This window comes from Lissotriton helveticus, chromosome 5_1, assembly GCF_964261635.1.
Source record: "Lissotriton helveticus chromosome 5_1, aLisHel1.1, whole genome shotgun sequence".
In the NCBI taxonomy this organism is placed as follows: domain Eukaryota; kingdom Metazoa; phylum Chordata; class Amphibia; order Caudata; family Salamandridae; genus Lissotriton; species Lissotriton helveticus.
The window spans coordinates 1239391319-1239397651 of record NC_136065.1 but is presented as its reverse complement, the minus strand read 5'-3'; the positions used below and the strand labels follow the sequence as shown (position 1 = coordinate 1239397651).

At 45.3% G+C, this 6333-nt stretch overlaps 1 long non-coding RNA gene across 1 annotated transcript; it reads right to left on the bottom strand.

The window, feature by feature from the left end:
- Positions 1–1124: 1124 nt before the first annotated feature.
- On the bottom strand, positions 1125–2058 carry LOC144755250 (uncharacterized). Its single transcript, XR_013594863.1, has 6 exons — positions 2001–2058; positions 1824–1897; positions 1656–1732; positions 1454–1543; positions 1288–1363; positions 1125–1190 (listed from the first exon to the last, which is right to left on the bottom strand). It is a non-coding gene; the product is annotated as an uncharacterized LOC144755250 (long non-coding RNA).
- Positions 2059–6333: the final 4275 nt, after the last annotated feature.

The window sequence follows — 6333 nt, the reverse complement described above, 5'->3', positions numbered from 1 at the left end:
CGGGGCTCCATTCTGCTGATAAAGCCCTATACCAAACAGAAAAATGCATTGACAGGAACCGCAGTGAAGGTGATTCCTGCCAATGCTTTATGAACGACAGTTAGCTTATAAATCTGGCAGATGGTCCCTCCACCAGGAAGACAGAGTCATTTACTCTATTCACCTGGATAAACAAAGGGCTGTTTGCCAATATAGAAATGATTGACCAACAAAAGAGAAATGCCAATACTGATATACACGATTCAAAAAACAATAACCACCTGTATCCTGAACAAGAGATCAGAGATAGGGCTTACTATTTAATAGTATTTTATTCAAAATGTTTACAGCTTATATCTTAAGAAAATTATTAAATTTGAATACATACAAAAATTTTACAAAAAACACTTGAGATATAGAAATATTGACCAACCATTCAATCATTCATTCTAATTCAATCATATCACAAGCAACAACGGTGAATTTACAGGCTAGAAGGGAAAAAGAAAAAAGAAAAACGGATTGAATGCAGAAACAATGAGAGCAAATACCAAAGGTCTACAAATCTTTTCATGAACCATTATACTAGCTATTGTAGGGGTACATTCTTGCAATTATAATTCATTTCAAACTTGAAATAGATGTTTATACAGTAATGTACAAAAAAAGAGAAGAAAGACTCCGGGTTCGAAACAATTAGATGCCCGAAGACTTTTGTAGACTGGTGTGAAGAGGCCTACGCGTTTCGAATCCCGCCAAAGTCGTAGGGGATTCTCATCAGGGCCTTGAAACGATCCTGTTAAGAATAACAACATGGGAAAGAAGAAGATCAGGCATAAGTGACACGAGCTTGGGACTTTTAAAACCTAATATCATATACACGCAGACCACATCAGGAGACATGCCGGGCAACAAAGCCAACCAGTGGATTGCATCGGTAAGGAAGGTGGGATTGGAAATGGAACTCAATCTCAACTAAGCCTCGACTATACTAACAGGAATGGATGGAACCCTGTATTATGAGAAAAACTCCTCTATTTATAAGGTGGTCTATGAAACATGGCTGCTGGACTGGTGAAAAGAAGCACTTACAGTATTACAACAGGTCTCGAGAAGGTGTTAATTTACTTGCCTTTATTTAATAAGCGGACCGTTCTGCTTGTAGTATTTGTCCACGTGCCGTGCCGGTGCGCTAGAGCTAATGGGGCAATCTGTAAATGAAACGAATTTTCAGTTTGGACTCATAGGTCTAATTTAGTACCATCCTTTAAGCGGGTCACTAAAAAAAGGGGGGTGGTTTACACTTACCTCTATTTTCTTTAGTGCTTTTGGCCCTCTGTATTAACACAACTCAGGATTAGGGCAGAGTGGAGAATAAAAGACGCTGTAAGAAAATAGTAGAACGGCGCTCATTAATTATATGGCTGAGGGTTCATTTTGGAGAGCTACTTCCTTTTGATGAAAGTATTCTTACCCGATTTCAAATTCGGGAGCTTATTGCCAGACCGATGTCAACATAAAATGTGGGACGGAAGGAACAGGCCAAACCTTCTATTTTGGTAATCTGGGTGAAAAATTAGAGTATAATTAAAGAACGTGGTTGCCCGTAGTCCGTCCGAGCATATTAAAAGGGAGTTGGACTGTAATGTAAAGCTGCGCAAATCACGGAAGATTACCTGAGGGCTGTAAGCCAATCTAAACAAATGTATTTGGTCCAAATAGCGTAGAAACTCCTGGCAATAGGTTCCCGTACCTAGTGTAAAGAGAAAACCATTATAAGTTGCAGGGGGCGCTCCGTCATCCGTCGAGATATTCAAACTAGTGACAGAGGGAGAAACTCTTACCTAATTGAACGTATCAAAAGATCACTATTCGCTGCAAAAATCTCTCCGGGTTTCCTCCGGTATAGAAGCCATTGCTGAATAACACAAAAGGGAAACCTCCCGATTAATATTTACTGAAGGCGTTTTTAACAACGGAGTTAAAAGGCTAGCGCAACAGCGAGGGTTTTGGAGACTTACTAAATAGTTGCAGTAACTGCTCGTGTCGGTGGCGTCTGGTTCAGCACTAATCTCTCGCGCATGGGTGAACAAGCGCGCGAAAGAGGAGACTATTTAAAGGGAACATGCTAATAAGGTACGCCCACAAAGGGGCGTAGTGAAGCCCCGGGGAGCCAATGCCATGCACAATGCGAAGCGCAAGTGTCTGAATAAAAGACAGAGGCTTCTGATTTCAATGGTTAGGTAGTCCAATTCTTGCATAAAAAATAGCGAGGCATGAAGTACCCTGCAGGGAGTAGTTTTAGAAGTAACGAGGCGAAGTTTGGGGTTGGACAAGCGTTCCAATTCGAATACATCATGTAGGAAGGTGGCGCACTAAAGATGGAGCGAGCCTAAAAAGTACTCACAACTTAAAGATTTCGCTAAGTTCATTTAGGCCAGACACTGCTGTATCAAATTTGACAATAAGCAGTGCTTCCCTTTTGGACAGTTTTAAATTCAAATCTCCTCCACGTGGATCTCTTTCAACTTTAGAAATGACTGTCCACTGGAGGTCTCCAATTTGATGTTGCATCCTTGCCCAATGGTTTACCAAAGGTGCATTTTCAACTTTTCTTTTCAATCTGGACTTATGTTGGCTGATACGCTGGCGTACTTCTTGATTAGTTTTCCCTATATACAGAGAATTGCAAGGGCACTTTATGCCATATATTACAAATTTAGATTTGCAATTACTAAAGGCATTATGCTTCCAAGAGATTCCATTGTGTTGGAATAGCGACCCTTCTACTGTCGAGTCACAGCACAAACAAGTACCGCATTTGTGGTGTCCTGTAATTGGAGGCAACCCCATATGCTGGCGCAATGTAGGCTGAATTTTAGTGGGCATAGCTGCTCTGATGACATAATTAGCCACACTATTCTCCTTCTTAAAGGCGAAAAGGGGAAGTTGTTGTAGACTCGCATCTAGATTCTTTACCAGATGCCAATTTTGTGTGATCACGCGTTTGAGTTGGTTGGCATTCGGGCAAAAAGTTGTAACACACACTTGGCGTTGGAGTTTAGATTTTTCTCTACGCTCGAGGAGTGTCTCTCTGGGGGTGTATTTTGCCCTCCTCATGCAGTTTTTTACAAGTTTCTTTGGGTACCCTCGGTCACATAATTTGGATATCAAATTTCCTGCATGGTGCTGGTAGTCTTCGTTAAACGTGCAGTTTCTGCGGACCCGCAGAAACTGCCCATAAGGAAGATTTTCCCTGAGACTTCTCGGGTGGTTGCTGCTAAATAGTAAAGCTTTGTTGCGGTCGGTGGGTTTTACAAACAATGTCGTCGCTAAACCGCCTTCTTTGGGGAATACCTCAACATCCAAAAATGGAATGCGCGTGTTGGAATGTGCCATGCTAAACTGTATATCTGGTTGGCTTTGTTGCCCGGCATGTCTCCTGATGTGGTCTGCGTGTATATGATATTAGGTTTTAAAAGTCCCAAGCTCGTGTCACTTATGCCTGATCTTCTTCTTTCCCATGTTGTTATTCTTAACAGGATCGTTTCAAGGCCCTGATGAGAATCCCCTACGACTTTGGCGGGATTCGAAACGCGTAGGCCTCTTCACACCAGTCTACAAAAGTCTTCGGGCATCTAATTGTTTCGAACCCGGAGTCTTTCTTCTCTTTTTTTGTACATTACTGTATAAACATCTATTTCAAGTTTGAAATGAATTATAATTGCAAGAATGTACCCCTACAATAGCTAGTATAATGGTTCATGAAAAGATTTGTAGACCTTTGGTATTTGCTCTCATTGTTTCTGCATTCAATCCGTTTTTCTTTTTTCTTTTTCCCTTCTAGCCTGTAAATTCACCGTTGTTGCTTGTGATATGATTGAATTAGAATGAATGATTGAATGGTTGGTCAATATTTCTATATCTCACGTGTTTTTTGTAAAATTTTTGTATGTATTCAAATTTAATAATTTTCTTAAGATATAAGCTGTAAATATTTTGAATAAAATACTATTAAATAGTAAGCCCTATCTCTGATCTCTTGTTCAGGATACAGGTGGTTATTGTTTTTTGAATCGTGTATATCAGTATTGGCATTTCTCTTTTGTTGGTCATATATTCGGCTCAGCCTTACTGATCAGAGCCAGCCCTTGGTTGTTTATTAAATATAGAAATGAGGCATTTTGTCACTTTATGGAGCTTGTGCAAGACTGCAAACTGAAGCCACTCAGGGCTCGTCAAGGCTCGATATTCTCTCCTCGTCATGTAGCTGAAATTGATTTCCTGCTGCGGAAAAGCTCCAAGTGGGAAGAACCTGGATCTTTGGCCTAGAGGCAAGGTACCTTCATCAGATCACTTTGGCAGATTTGTCCTGGTCATCTCGAGGTCTTTGGAGCCACATTTTTCTAAGTGCCAGGCATCTCATGATTTTAGGAATGCTGCGCCCCCCTCCCACCCTCAGTGGAATTACAAATCATCTGGGCCTCCCTCAAAATGTTTCACAATTATCTATTAAATTGCCAATGTTTAAATATGTCTAGACTTCTTTAAACTTAAGTTGAGTTACCATTTTAAAAATACAATGAAAGACATGATTGCCAAACATACTATCTTGGTAAAGCAGGCCTTTCTAATGTGTAAATGTAGCCACATTGTAATTATTAGAAATGGGGGTTGGGGTTTTTGAAGACTATTTGGAGTCCCTTCCTTTTTAACAACATGCACTCCCAGCTAGGTTATAAGTGACAAAATATGTGCTGGCCCATTACAGAGCAGCTTACTTCTGTCCACTTTTTCTCCTTAAAACAAAGCGCTGTTATCAACATAATGCTTCTTTTGACCAGAGCCTGGTGCCCCTTCCCCAGGATCAATTGAGGAACCCCTAGGGGGCAACCCCCACATTTGAAGACCACTGTGTTAGGAGGAGTATCCTTTGACACAACCAAGGGTCTCAGAATGTCAGGAACAACACTTGGGGGGTCAAGAATCACTCTGGCAGAAGCCACTCGTATGGTCCAGTTGGCGCGCTTATAGCAGCCTGCTGTATTCCTTAAAAGGAGGTCAGGCAACTGCCCCTGGAGTTCTTTGTCCATTTTGCGATTTTGTTTCTGAAAGTAAAAAAACTTGTTAAAGGTTTGCAACCTGTCACTGCCTTCCTGGACTCTGTGAGGAAAATCTGCGCTTCCAACCTCCACGCCTCGCGGAACCCGCTGCGCGGGTCCCGCTTCGCAGAGGGGCGACCTTCTCTGTGTTTGGAGCCTGCTGCTGGGGTAAAACAGGGGCTGAGGGCTGCGAGCACAAGGACTGGGACTCCATTTCCCAGGAGCCCCAGGAACCCGCGCCCGCTCCACCTGGGCTGCTCTCCCTCCTCGCCCCGCCCCCAACAGACCGGTGAGACAAATACCGGCTTCCCCTTCACTTCGTGGGATCACTTTGCAACCTGTCACTGCCTTCCTGGACTCTGTGAGAAAAATCTGCGCTTCCAACCTCCACGCCTCGCGGAACCCGCTGCGCGGGTCCCGCTTCGCAGAGGGGCGACCTTCTCTGTGTTTGGAGCCTGCTGCTGGGGTAAAACAGGGGCCGAGGGCTGCGAGCACAAGGACTGGGACTCCATTTCCCAGGAGCCCCAGGAACCCGCGCCCGCTCCACCTGGGCTGCTCTCCCTCCTCGCCCCGCCCCCAACAGACCGGTGAGACAAATACCGGCTTCCCCTTCACTTCGTGGGATCACTTTGCAACCTGTCACTGCCTTCCTGGACTCTGTGAGGAAAATCTGCGCTTCCAACCTCCACGCCTCGCGGAACCCGCTGCGCGGGTCCCGCTTCGCAGAGGGGCGACCTTCTCTGTGTTTGGAGCCTGTTGCTGGGGTAAAACAGGGGCTGAGGGCTGCGAGCACAAGGACTGGGACTCCATTTCCCAGGAGCCCCAGGAACCCGCGCCCGCTCCACCTGGGCTGCTCTCCCTCCTCGCCCCGCCCCCAACAGACCGGTGAGACAAATACCGGCTTCCCCTTCACTTCGTGGGATCACTTTGCAACCTGTCACTGCCTTCCTGGACTCTGTGAGAAAAATCTGCGCTTCCAACCTCCACGCCTCGCGGAACCCGCTGCGCGGGTCCCGCTTCGCAGAGGGGCGACCTTCTCTGTGTTTGGAGCCTGCTGCTGGGGTAAAACAGGGGCCGAGGGCTGCGAGCACAAGGACTGGGACTCCATTTCCCAGGAGCCCCAGGAACCCGCGCCCGCTCCACCTGGGCTGCTCTCCCTCCTCGCCCCGCCCCCAACAGACCGGTGAGACAAATACCGGCTTCCCCTTCACTTCGTGGGATCACTTTGCAACCTGTCACTGCCTTCCTGGAC